Here is a 15,050-nt window from a genome sequence, read left to right on the forward strand (position 1 = left end):
AGTATAAGGAAAAGCATAAACATAATTGATTATATCAATAACAAAAGAAACAAAAATCATATTATTATATCAATAGATGCAGGAAAAGCTTCTGACAAAATACAACACATTTCTATTAAAAACACTTGAAAGCACAGATTTAAGTGTTTTTTTTTTCTTACAATGATAAAAAGCATCTGTCTAAAACTATCAGCAGACATTATCTATAATGTGGACAAGCTAGAAATCTTCCCATAAGATCGGTCGTAAAAGAAGGATGTCTACCAATATTATTCAAAATTGTCTTAGAAATCCTAGCAATAGCAATAAGAGAAGGAAAAAAACCCGAAGAAATCAGAATGGACAACTATCTCTTTTTGCAGATGACGTAATGGTATTCTTTGAAAATCCTAGAGATTCAACTAAAAATTACTCAAAACAATAATTTTTAGCAAATTAGCAGGATATATAATAAATTCACATAAATCATCAACATTTCTATAGATCACCAACAAAATACTGTAAGAAGAGATGAGCTATATTTCATTTAAAAAAACAATTAACAATATAAAATACCTGGGACTACATCTACCAAGACAAACCTAGGAGCTATATGAACACAGTGATAAAATATTTTTTATACAAATAAAATCAGATCTAAATAATTGGAGAAACATTAGTTTATCATGGGTTGGCCCAGCCAATATAATAAAAATGACAATTCTGCCTAATCTTCTTCAGTGCCATCTCAATTAAATGACTAAAAATATTTTTTGAGCTAGAAAAAATGACTAAATTCATTTGGAAAAGCAAAAGATCAAGATTATCAAAGGAATTAATGGGAAAAAATAAAGGAAAGGGAATATAGCAATACCAAATAGTAAACTATCATAAGGTAGTAATTATCAAAACTACCTGATATTGATTAAGAAATAGAATGGTGGATCAGTGGAATAGAGTAAGTATACAAAACATCATAGTAAATTATTATAGCAACATTGTTTTTGATAAATAGGATAAGAACTCACTACTTGCTAAAAAGTTTGGGGAAAACTAGAAAGTAGTATGGCAGAAACTAGGCATAGACTAATACCTTACACTATTGACCAAGATAAAGTCAAAATTGATACATTACCTAGATATAAAGAGAGATATATCATAAGTAAATTAGAAGGCTTTCGGGTTAAGATGGTGGCAGAGTAAAAAACAGCTGCTTAACCTCTCCTAACCCACACATATTGGACTCTTCAAGAGGACATAAAAACAAATCTAGATGAACAAAGGGACCTCACAACAGGGCACAGCATTGAAGGTACGTGGTATTGGGGCATTTCCATGCTATAAGGGGGTGAAATAACTCTCACTAAAATGCAAGCTGAGCAACCCCTTCCCTCCCAACACCACCCAAAGGGCCAAAGCCAGTGCACAAGAGTTAGAGCAAGTTTGGGGCATCCATTAAGTCCTTGGCAGCTACCTGGGATCACCAGGGCCTGCTCCTGAGAGCAGCAAAACTTAAGACCCCAAGAGGCTAAAGAACACGTGAACTTTGAACACAGACCTTGAGTGCAGGCATGGACACAGGTACAGACACAGATCCTAAGCGCAGGCAGGGACCTTGGGTGGGGACCCAGTGCAGAGGGGTGCATGACTGTGGAAGCAGTGCCCTGAGACTGTTAAAGGAGCTTCGGGCAGAGGAACAAGCAAGGGGACCACCAGGAGGCTTGACCCTGAGAACAACTAGATCTGAGACCTCAGGAACCTAAAGAGCGCAGACAAACCCTGGAAATGTGGATAAAGCTGAGAGAGCGCTGGGCTAACAATGGCAAGCCAGAGACAAGAACCCCAGAAGAGAAAGACCAAGAAGAAATCTTTAACACTTGACAACTTTTTACACAGAAAAAATCCAGACAATAGAGCAAACAGCAGAGGAGAACAAACAAGTAACCATATCCAAACCTCCCCCCCAAAATGAAAACTGGTCACGAGCTCTTGAAGAATTCAAATCTGAGATTATGAGAAAGATGGAAGGGATCTGGCAAGAAAATAACAGTTTAAAAGGCAGAATTTTGCAACTGGAAAGTGAGGCTCAGAAATCAAATGAATTGATAAGCAAATTGAAGACCAGAAATGACCAGCTGGAAGCCTTGAAGAACCAAACAGACCAGATTCAAAAGGAAAACCAAAAGATTATAGCCAAAAACCAGTCTCTAAAGGCTAGAATTGGGCAATTTGAAAAAGATGCCCCCAAATCAAAAGAATTGATAAGCAAATTGGAGAACAAAATCAAACAGCTGGAAAACAGGATAGATCAAATTAAAAAGGAAAATCAAAAGATTATAGCAGAAAACCAGTCTCTAAAGACAAGAACTGGGCAAGTAGAAGCCAATGATCTCTCAAGACAGCAAGAACAAATAAAGCAAAGTCGAAAGACTGATAAAATAGAAAGAAACATGAAATATCTCACTGAGAAATTGTCAGATCAAGAAAACAGGTCTAGAAAAGACAATTTGAGAATCATTGGTCTTCCTAAAAAAGCAGAAATTAATAGAAATTTGGACTCCATACTAAAAGAAATTATTCAGCAAAACTGCCCTGAAGTTCTACAACAAGAGGGCAATATAGACATTGAAAAGATCCATAAATCACCCTTTACACTAAACTCTAAAAAGACAACCCCCAGGAATATAATAGCCAAATTCAAGAGCTTCCAAGTAAAAGAAAAAAATTTTACAAGAAGCCAGAAAGAGACAATTCAGATTTCAAGGAGCACAAATCAGGACCACACAGGCTTTGGCAGCCTCCACACTACAAGACTACAAGGCTTGGAATATGATATTCAGAAAGGCAAGAGAACTGGGTCTATAACCAAGGATCACCTACCCATAAAAACTGACTATATACTTCCAGGGGAAAGTATGGGCATTCAACAAGATAGAAGATTTCCAAGTATTTGCACAGAAAAGACCAGGACTAAATGGAAAGTTCAATATCCAACCACAAAACCAAGAGAAACATGAAAAGGTAAATAAGAAACAGAGGGGAAAGAAAGAAAACTCTTATTTTTAAATTTGCCTCTTTAAGGGCTTCAATAAGATCTAATTATTCGTATTCCTATATGGAGAAATGTTATGTGTAATTCTCTGTAGTGAACTCTATTCACTATAATAGTACCCACTATTATAGTAATTAGAAGAATTATTCACAGGGAGAGGTTGGAGTACTAAATGGTCTAAGATGATATGGGGATGGGTGGGAAAGAGGGGGGTGAATAGTAGATGGCACCAAGAGAAACTTGAATGAATAAGAAAAATAGGATATTCTATTACACACAAAGAGGGCATGGGAAGGGGAGGGGATGAATACTATTATAAGAAGGAGAGGAAGAGAGCATTAAGAGGTAATATTTAAACTTTCTGTGGAATTAACCCTGAGAGGGAAGAGTAGCTATATCACGTAACCCTACTGAGAAAGTCAAAAGGGATAAACCAAGGGGAGCAGGGGAGTGGGAAGGTCAAAAAAGGGAGGGGAGGAGAAGGGGGAGGGAATTCATTAGGCCTTAAAAATAAAAAGAGGGGAATAATGAGGGAGGGGGTGTATAGGGAAGTAAATCAAGGGAGGGGATAAGGGTTACTGGTTTAAAACAAATCACTGGTTTAAAAGGAAATAGCCTAAGAAGAAGGGGTAGAACTAGGAGAGGATACCAAAATGCTGGGAAATATACAACTGATAATTATAACTCTGAATGTGAATGGGATGAACTAGCCCATAAAACAGAAGCAAATAGCAGAGTGGATTAGAAACCAATATCCTACCATATGTTGCCTACAAGAAACACATATGAGGCGGGTGGACATACACAGATTTAAGGTAAAGGGCTGGAGCAAAATATTTTGGGCTTCGAATGAGAAAAAGAAGGCAGGAGTGGCAATCATGATTTCTGACAAAGCCAAAGTAAAAATAGATATGATTAAAAAAAGACAAGGAAGGTAATTACATCCTGATAAAAGGCAGCATAGACAATGAGGAAATAACAGTGCTCAATATGTATGCACCAAATTAGCATCCAAATTCATAAAGGAGAAACTGGCAGAGCTTAAGAAGGAAATAGATAGTAAAACCATATTAGTGGGAGATCTAAATATTCCTCTTTCAGATCTAGATAAATCAAACCAATAAATAAATAAGAAAGAGATAAGAGAGGTGAATGAAGTCCTAGAAAAATTAGATTTAATTGATATGTGGAGAAAAATAAATAGGGACAAAAAGGAATACACCTTCTTTTCAGCTGCACATGGTACATTCACAAAGATTGACCATGTAATAGGGCATAGAAACATTGCAAACAAATGCAAAAGAGAAGAAATAATAAATGTAATCTTCTCAGATCATAATGCAATGAAAATAATAATTAGTAAGGGCTCCTGGACAGGCAAATCAAAAACTAATTGGAAATTAAATAATATGATTCTCCAAAACCAGTTAAAGAAGAAATCATAGAAACAATCAACAAGTTCTTTGAAGAGAATGATAATGATGAGACATCCTACCAAACTCTGTGGGATGCAGCCAAGGCAGTACTCAGGGGGAAATTTATATCCTTGAGTGCATATATTAAGAAATTAGGGAGGGTAGAGATTAATGAATTGGGCATGCAACTTAAAAAACTAGAAAGTGAGCACATTAAAAATCCCCAGATCAAAACTAAATTAGAAATATAAAAAAATCAAGGGAGAAATTAATAAAAAGGAAAGTAAAAGAACTATTGAATTAATGAATAAGACTAGAAGCTGGTATTTTGAAAAAAGCTGATAAAATAGACAAAGTACTGGTCAATCTAATAAAAAAAGGAAAGAAGAAAACCAAATTAACAGTAACAAAGATGAAAAGGGAGACCTCACTTCTAATGAAGAGGAAATTAAGACAATCATTAAAAACTATTTTGCCCAATTATATGGCAATAAATATAGCAATCTAGATGATATGGATGAATATTTACAAAAATATAAATTGCCTAGATTAACAGCAGAAGGAATAGAATACCTAAACAATCCCATATCAGAAAAAGAAATTGAACAAGCCATCAAAGAACTCCATAAGAAAAAATCACCAGGGCCTGATGGATTCACAAGTGAATTTTATCAGACATTCAAAGAGCAACTAATCCCAATACTATACAAATTATTTGATATGATAAGCAAAGAAGGAGTCCTACCAAATTCCTTTTATGACACAAATATGGGACTGATTCCAAAACCAGGTAGATCAAAAACAGATAAAGAAAACTGTAGACCAATCTCCCTAATGAACATAGATGCAAAAATCTTAAATAGAATACTAGCAAAAAGACTCCAGCAAGTGAGCAAGAGGATTATCCACCATGATCAGGTGAGAGTTATACCAGGAATGCAAGGATGGTTCAACATTAGGAAAAACATCCACATAATTGACCATATCAATAAGCTAACAAACAAAAATCACATGTTTATCTCAATAGATGCTGAAAAAGCCTTTGACAAAATATAGCACCCATTCCTATTGAAAACATTGGAAGGTATAGGAATCAAAGGACCTTTCCTAAAAATAATAAATAGTATATATCTAAAACCATCAACAAGCATCATATGCAATGAGGAAAAATTAGAAGCCTTCCCAGTAGATTAGGCGTGAAACAAGGATACCCATTATCACCTTTATTATTTAACATTGTACTAGAAACACTAGTAGTAGCAATTAGAGAAGAAAAAGAAATTCAAGGCATTAAAAATAGGCAATGAGGAGACTAAGCTATCACTCTTTGCAGATGATATGATGGTCTACTTAAAAAATCCTAGAGAATCAACTAAGAAGCTTGTAGAAATAATCAACAACTTTAGCAAAGTTGCAGGATACAAAATAAATGCACATAAATCATTAGCATTCCTATATATTTCCAACACACCATAGCAGCAAGAAGTAGAAAGAGAAACACCATTCAAAATCACCCCAGACAATATAAAATACTTAGGAATCTACCTACCAACACAAACACAGGAATTATACAAACACAACTACAAAACACTTTCCAAACAACTAAAACTAGATCTAAACAATTGGAAAAACTTTGATTGCTCATGGGTAGGACGAGATAACATAATAAAAATGACCATTCTACCCAAATTAATTCATTTATTTGGTGCCATATCTATCAAACTACCAAAAAACTTTTTAATGAATTAGAAAAAACTATAACAAATTTCATTTGGAATAACAAAAGATCAAGAATGTCAATGGAAATAATGAAAAAAAATGTGAAGGAAGGTGGCCTAGCAGTACCAGATATTAAACTATACTATAAAGCAGCAGTCATCAAAACAATATGGTACTGGCTAAGAGACAGAAGGGAGGATCAGTGGAATAGATTTGGGGTAAGTGACATCAACAAGATAGTGTATGATAAACCCAAAGAGCCCAACTTTTGGAACAAAAATTCACTATTTGACAAAAACTGCTGGGAAAATTGGGAAACAATATGGGAGAGATTAGGTTTAGATCAACATCTCATACCCTACACCAAGATACATTCAGAATGGGTGAATGACCTGAATATAAAGAAGGAAATTATAAATAAATTAAGTGAACACAGAATAGTATACTTGTCAGATCTCTGGGAAAGAAAAAATTTTAAAACCAAGCAAGAGTTAGAGAAAATTGCAAAATGTAAAATAAATAATTTTGATTATATCAAACTAAAAAGCTTTTGTACAAATAAAAACAATGCAGCTAAAATCAGAAGGGAAACAACAAATTGGGAAAAAATCTTTATAACAAAAAACTCTGACAGGGGTCTAATTACTCAAATATATAAGGAGTTAAATCAATTGTATAAAAAATCAAGCCATTCCCCAATTGATAAATGGGTAAGGGACATGAATAGGCAATTTTCAGATAAAGAAATCAAAGTATCAATAAGCACAGGAGAAAGTTTTCTAAATCTCTAATAATTAGAGAAATACAAATCAAAACAACTCCGAGGTATCACCTCACACCTAGCAGATTGGCTAAAATGACAGAAGAGGAGAGTAATGAATATTGGAGGGGATGTGGTCAAACTGGGATATTAATGCATTGCTGGTGGAGTTATGAACTGATCCAACCATTCTGACTGGCAATTTGGAACTATGCTCAAAGGGCTATAAAAGAATGCCTGCCCTTTGATCCAGCCATACCATTGTTGGGTCTGTACCCCAAAGAGATCATAGATAAATAGACTTGTACTCCTCTAGTTTATTATTCCTTTGAGCACAGGAGTATTCCATCACCAGCATATACCACAGTTTGTTCAGCCATTCCCCAATAGAAGGGCATACCCTCATTTTCCAGTTTTTTGCCACCACAAAAAATGCGACTATAAGTATTTTCGTATAAGTCTGTTTATCTATGATCTCTTTTCTAAAAAATAAAAATTATTAAAAAATAAGTAAATTAGAAGACCATGGAACATATTACCTATCAGATTAATGATAGGAAATGAATCTATGGATATATATGCTCTAAATCATTGATGGGCAATCTTTTTAAAGAGAGGGCCAAAGGAAAGGCAATGCTCATTTGTCAGTCTGTTTCTAAGGCAACTCTTTTGAAGTTTCATTGTATTGTATCCTACTCATTGTATTAATCAGATTAGGAATAATGTTGTGCTGAGGGATAGAACATTTCAGGCCCCCCATCTGGCCTGCGGGCCGTAGTTTGCCCATCACTGCTCTAAATCATTATTTATTAGAGAAATAAAAATTAAAATAACTTTGAGGCACATTTCACATGTATCATATTGGCCAAAATGATAAAAGGGGAAAATGACAAAATGTTGATGAGCATTTGGAAAAATTGGGACACTGATATGATGTTGATAGAACTATGAACTGATCTAACAATTCTGGAGAACAATCTGGAATAATGCCCAAAGAGTTAGGAAACTGTGTATACCCTGTGATCCAGCAATATCACTATTAGAAATGTTCCCTAAGGTGAGCAGAGAAGAGGGGAAAAAACCCCTATAGGTTCTAAAATATTTATAGCAGTTCTCTTTGTGCTGGCAAAGACCTGGAAATTGAGGAGATGCCCATCAATTGGGGAATGGTAGAAAAAGTTGTGGTGTATGATTGTGATGGAATACTACTGTGGGATATATGAAATGATGAGCTAGTTGATTTTAGAAAAACAGAAAAATGTGCATGGAGTAATGAAGAGTGAAATAAGTAGAACCAAGAGAACATTGTATATAGTAACAACAATATTGTTTGAAGAGTAACTGTGAATGACTAAGCTATTCTGAGTCATATGAATATTCACATCAAGAAAGGAAGATGCTATCCAATTCCAGAGACAGAAATGACATATGGAAATATGTATGGTATGGTTCCACTTTTATATATCTGTGTCAAATATTGACTTTCTATAGTGTGCAGGGTTGAGAGAGGGAGAGAGACAGTTCAGAACTCAAAGTGTAACAAAAAAATAAAATAAAATAAAATACAAAAAAAGAAACAAGTAAATGAGCTCAGAAAAGAGAATATAGATTTCTAGAATAATCATTAGAGAAAGAGCTTTTGAAGAAAGACCTTTACTCAGCTGACTAGATAATTGAGTAAATTCTTAGTTATTCTCAGTTTCTAATCTGGCTAATGCTGAGCTTTATAGATATACTCTGTTCCTAAAATTATGTGTCCAGAAATGGTTTGTATACTGTTAAAATTTTATCCCACACTAAAATGCTCTTGGGAGGAGTAATATTATAATGGAAGGAGTACCAGAATGGGTTCATGTACTGATTCTTCCCTTCACCATTTATGTAACTTTAGGTGAGTCATGTGGTATCTTTGGGACTCGTTTACTCAACTGCACAATGGGGTTATCTAAATTACCTCAGAGTTTCCTCTCAATTCTAAATCTATGGTCTTAACAACCAAGAAGTGGGTATGGAAAGAGGAAGGGAAGACTATATTCCTGGGGATATAAACCCAGAAAAATGTCTTCAAATGCTCAGCGAGTAGCCAGAGAAATGTCAACAAAGATAAGGAGTTTGGCATTTTGTCAAAATTTCCTTTCTATAAAGTCCTCTCAGAAAACTTTACCAAGATTTTCTCACCTGACCTGCTGTAGTAGGTGTCTGGGAAATCTGAAGGAAGGAATCAGATTTGGTTTGGAGCTACTATTTCCATAGAGGCAGCTTCTTTAGAACTCCTTCCATTGAGAAAAATGGACACTCCTCTGAAATGGAAATGGAATTTACATGTTTAAACTCTCCTCAATAGAAAAGAAAGAATGATACCTGAAAAATCAACACTGATGTCTTTTCTCTGATTTTTGCTGAAATGTTCCTGACAACTTATTAAAATGAAAAGAGTTTGCTTATTTTCCCCACTTGGAATAGTCTCAGAGCTAGGCTACAAATTACAAATTGCTTGAAAATTTTCATTTTACAAGTGGCATTTTAAATTCAGAGGAATGTATTTTTCCTTCCTACTTGGGACTGACTTCTCCTAATGGTAATAAGAGCCAGACTTCTAAATCTAAGGAAGAACAGCTTTTCTGGGGGCTACAGAAACTACCTATCAATCTGATGACTTTGATTGTGCTGGACTTTATGAAGTTTTAAAAAACAGTTTCCCAGTCACTTTCTGAGGAAGTCATTCTGGAACAAATTCTTTATGTTGTCAGTACAATTGTTCTTCTCTATCAGTTAACAATTGGGAAATTTGACCAAACATGGTGAAACTGGCTTCATTGAAATATCTGAAAGCCTAGGGTCAACTGATACCTACTGAATCAAGTCACTCCACTCCACTTGAAGCAATAAAATCAACCAATTTCAATCACAGTCATTAGATTAAGTGTGAAAAAATTGTGAAAGCCATTTGATGAAATGAAATGATGCCAGAGAGGAAGCTTATTCCAGTTGGCTGGGGAATTTTATTATACTCTCCTGTATAAAAGCATCAAGTTATCTGGAATGGAAAGACTTTGCAGGAATTGGAGCAGGCATGTCTTTCCAGCACACCTATGGGAAAGGAGAGTAAGTCTTGCTGTAGACCTTGGCCTTCCTCCCACTTGATCTCCAAAAAGTCTGAAATATTTTGGACTTCCCATCTTCCCTTTGTTATCTTGGCCACATCTCTAGATTTCACTATGGACAGCAATGTCTGTTCTGTGGGCCAAAGGGATGAGAGGTTCTCAATGCTGGCTGACCAAATTGATCCTCAACAAATCAGCTTGGGGGGAAGCATATAGTGGAAGACTCAATCTAATGGTATTAGAGAGTCACACTCTCAGGGGTGCCCTGAGAGAACTCTGAGAGGGGCATGTAGCTTTGTTCTATTAAGAGTAGGAGTTGGGATCACCAGAGCTTGTATGGACTCACAGTTAAGTTTTCTCAAGATATTGTGTTTTTGTATCCCTGATTGCTGTGGAATAGACTATAATACTCCTTTCATACTTAAATAGAATCTGGAATGAGTAAAGAAGCCATATCAAAACACTAGCCAACCACTCATCATTTTTTTTCACTTCCTGGATGAGGCATAGGTTTACTCTTTTTTTTAAAATTTAAATTAAAATTTTGAATATTTTCCCATAGTTACATTTTTTATGTTCTTTCCCTCTCCCCCAACCATACCCCCCCCCCCAATAGCTGACACATAATTCCACTGGGTTTTACATGTATCATTGATTAAGACCTAATTCCACATTATTGATAGTTGGACTAGAGTTATCATTTAGTGTCTTCATCCCCAATAATATTCCCATCAGGCCATGTGATCAAGCAGTTGTTTTTCTTCTGTGTTTCTATTCCTACAGTTCTTCCTCTGAGTGTGGTTAGTTTTCTTTCTCATAAGTCCCTCAGCCTTGCTCTGGATCCTTGCTTTGCTGCTAGTAGAGAAGTCCGTTATGTTCTATTGTACCACAGTGTATCAGTCTTTGTGTAGAATGTTCTCCTGGTTCTGCTCCTTTCACTCTCCATCAGTTCCTGGAGGTCATTCCAGTTCACATGGAATTCTTCCAGTTCTTTATTCCTTTGAATGCAATAGTATTCCATCACCAACAGGTACCATAATTTGTTCAGCCATTCCCCAATTGAAAGACATTCTCTCATTTTCCAATTTTTTGCCACCACATGGCTATAAATACTTTTGTACAAGTCTTTTTCCTTATTATCTCTTTGGGTTATAAACCAAACAATGCTATGGCTGGATCATAAGGAAGATAGTCTTTTAAAGCCCTTTGGGCATAGTTCCAAATTGCCTTGCAGAATGGTTGGATCAATTCACAACTCCACCAGCAATGCATTAATGTCCCAATTTTGCCACATCTCCTCCAACATTCACCACTTTCTTCTCCTGTCATGTTAGCTAATCTGTTAGTGCAAAGCACTTGGTTTGTTCCTTCCTTCATAAATTGTTCCTTGATCCCCAACAAGACATACTAGCCCCATCCTTTTGCTTTGCTCTTTTTTGTGTCCCTTGTAAACGATACCTCTTTCATCACTGTAATGATTTGTGTGCTTTCTTCTGATGGTTTGTAATGGTGTGGAAGAGAATCCAAATTCCTAAAGGCAATTCCAGTAGAGTACAAGTTTTGACAAGACCTCCTAAATGAAGAGGGCTTCAAATATTGACCTGGTGATTAGAAAATGCCAGTAATTTGATGATTCCCCCTAATTGCAGGTGGGCTGCCTCAGGACTGAGCTCAGTCTGACCACATGTCTGGGGAGAGAATGGAGAATGACACAGTGCCCCACACCTCTGTGCCCAGCCCTGTAGTCTTGAAACCAGAGATGTGGTTGTGCTGGATTGTCCTGGTGAAGGCTGCCTACGTAGGGGGATTAGGCTTCTTCTTTCTCACAATTTTCAGGTCATTAAGTCCCCTTCATGACTCCCAGAGGATTATTTTAAATAGAACAAATTAGATTGTGGCACATAAGTCTAAGGATTGCTCAAAATGGGTAGAAGAAAAACAGAATACTCAGTGTATAATATGAAACAGGTATTGAGTAACATGATTACACCTGATGACTTGCAGCCAAAAGGATTCCAGTCAGAAGCTTACTCATTGTACCTTTCAAAGGAGGAAAGAAAAGCTTCTCTGATTCAGTAGCCAATAAAGAGACTCATCATGTCAGACTTGTGAACCCTGTAGGTGTAGCTGTGAGTCACACATGGCTGGAAGCTAGCGCCAAAGCACCCACATCATCTACCATAATCAGGAAGAGCGGGTTTTAGTCCTTTTGCCTTGCGTATAATTTTTGTTATATTTATGTTATATCATCTATAATTAAATCGTATAATTATTATACAATTGGAAATGGAGCTATAAAAATCTTCTGGTGTTAAAGCTGGAAGAGATTTTTTGTTGTTCAAATGTGCCCAACTCTCTATGGCCCCATTTGGAGTTTTCTAGGCAGAGATATTGGGGTGGTTTGCCATTTCCTTCTCCAGGTCATTTTACAGATGCAGAAACTGAGGCAAACAGGGTTAAGTGACTTACCTAGGATCACAGAGCTAGTAAGTATCTGAGACCAGATTTAAATTCAGGGAGATGAATCTTTCTGATTCCAGGCCCAGCACTCCATCCACTTGCACAGGAACACTCCATTCAGCTGCCCAGGAAGAGACCTTAGAGATCATCTAATTAATACAACCACTTCCCACCTCATTTTACAGAAGAGAAAATGCTCTCAAGGAGATTTATTTTCTACACTTTGATGATACTATAAAAAAATCCAAATATCATTCATTATTTTTGGTTTTGGATTGCATTGTATGATTAGTGTTGTGTTAGATTTAATGTCCTACTAGTGCTTTTATAAGACTAATATGTAAAGGGGCAGCTAGATGGCACAGTGGATAGAGAGCCAGGTCTGGAATTGGAAGGTTCTAGGTTCAAATATGATCTTAGACACTTCCTAGCTGTGTGACCCTGGGCAAGTCACTTAACCCTGATTGCCTAGTCCTTGTCCCTTTTCTGTCTTAGAATTGATTCTGACAGAAGGTAAGGATTAAAAAAAAAGACTAATATTTAAAATCACCTTATATGGATTATGTGGATATGTTGGTGATTTTGAAGTGGTTGAGAAGCAAAGTGTACATTGGGGGAGTCCAAATATTTGTCACAAATCTTCGACACTGTAGATAAGCCAATTAGGAGTTTATTGGGCTTTCAGCGATAACAAATGCCATGAACCAAATGTAGTTATTAATTCTGTTTTAGTAATATAATGATTTCCGTAGCTTCTTGGCACAGAGGAAAGTACATCCACTCTCTGAAGGGACAAGGATGCACGCCATTTAGCATATTTCCGGCAACTACCAAGCCCCTGTAAGGAAGGGGCAGGGGGGGAGGCCCTGAGGAGAGTTGGACTCATAGTATCTAACACTAACTATTCAGTTTGCCAAGCCATTGTGAAGTACAGATGGGAAAGAAACGTATTTACCTTCTTTGAAACTGAGTCGAGTTTATGTGCCACCTTGCAGAAGGGATCCCTATTGTTACATAACATCCTTAATGACAGCAGCCTTCTGCAGGATTAAACTGTTATGGATCTGTCATTTTTAAAAACACTTTACATTCGCAACACGGAATACTAAATTTACCACATTATATAAACCAAATAAAAGATTAGTGCAATTAAATGAAAACCGCCACCAATTAATTTAATCTAGACTAAAAACTGTAAAACTGTTACTCATACTTATCATAATCACAATGACATTAAGGCATTTTTTTTGTTTTTGTTTCTTTGTAAATGGGATTTAAGTAACATACCCTACAAAGACGATAAATCTAACTGCATGACTACCAGGTGCAAGAATTCTATTTGTGTGGCATGAACAGGGTTGCTAATCCCTCCCTGGCTCTTTACTATTTGGCAGTTAAACATTTCCTGGTGTGCCCCATAATAACAGGCAGCTGTCCCGTCAGCTCCACTGAAAAATGAGATAATAAGGCAGGCAAAGGATGCCCTTTATGTCCTGAATTTACCATTTCCTGCAGTTTTCTTCTCCGATGCCTCAAGTAACAAGGCTCTGTGACGTTTGCACACTGGTTTCTCCTTTTTAAAAAAGTTTATCCAAATTTTTCAGTGAATGTCACTTCCCTTAGTATATTTGCTGTGGCAAAAGAGGCAGTTTGCTCCATTGAACCAGGAAAGAATGCTCCCCCCAAAAGACTTTTGTATGAAATTTGTGAATGAAAGCACACCATCAAATGCCCAAGATTAGCAAATCAGTATTTAGCTCTTAAGTGGCAAGGGAAGCCAGCAATGTACTCCCCTAGAAGACAAACTGTCTCTTTTTCTTCTGTACCCTTCTGGGGGGTGGTGGTGGAAGGAAGGAGTGACAGTGGCTCGTTACGCCTGGGAACCCTGCCTATTTGCCTCAAATCATAAGATCTGTTCAGTATACAACTGCCCCAGAAGAGTCAGGGAACAGGAAGTTATAGAATGTTAGAGCTGGAAGGGATCTCACAGGTCATCTCATCTGACCTGTGACATCTAGCATGAATCTGATGTCAAGACCCAAAGCCCTGCAGGGGGACCCTCTCCTACTAAGAGGCCTAGGCTCTACTAGACTCATGCTCAGGGAGAGTCTGACTCCAAAGAAAGGAATGAGTTTTTTTTTTTTTTTTAAATACTCTGCCTTATTAGGCCCCGATCTTAGAGTAGCTATCCAGGGAGAATCTCTAAACAAAGTTTAGGAATGGCTTATGTCTAGGATCTCCCTAAAAGAGATTAAGAAGGGTCCTTTGTCAAAAGGTATTCAAGGTACAGAGTATAAGAGGTATTAGAGGGGCATTTATTTTCTCTATCATAAAAGAAATGCTTAAAATATAAAAGATTTGTAAGTACACATGAACAAATTTAAAAAATGAAATAGTGACCTATAACTCTCAATATACTCATTGGAGAGACTGATGATTAAAATATATTAAACAGAAATTTCATATTCAGATCTTCACTTTTTTTTTAACATTTATTAATATTCATTTTTGACATGGTTACATGATTCATGCTCCACCTTTCCCCTTCAACCCCCCCCCCC

This window comes from Gracilinanus agilis, chromosome 6 (genome assembly GCF_016433145.1).
Source record: "Gracilinanus agilis isolate LMUSP501 chromosome 6, AgileGrace, whole genome shotgun sequence".
Taxonomy (NCBI): domain Eukaryota; kingdom Metazoa; phylum Chordata; class Mammalia; order Didelphimorphia; family Didelphidae; genus Gracilinanus; species Gracilinanus agilis.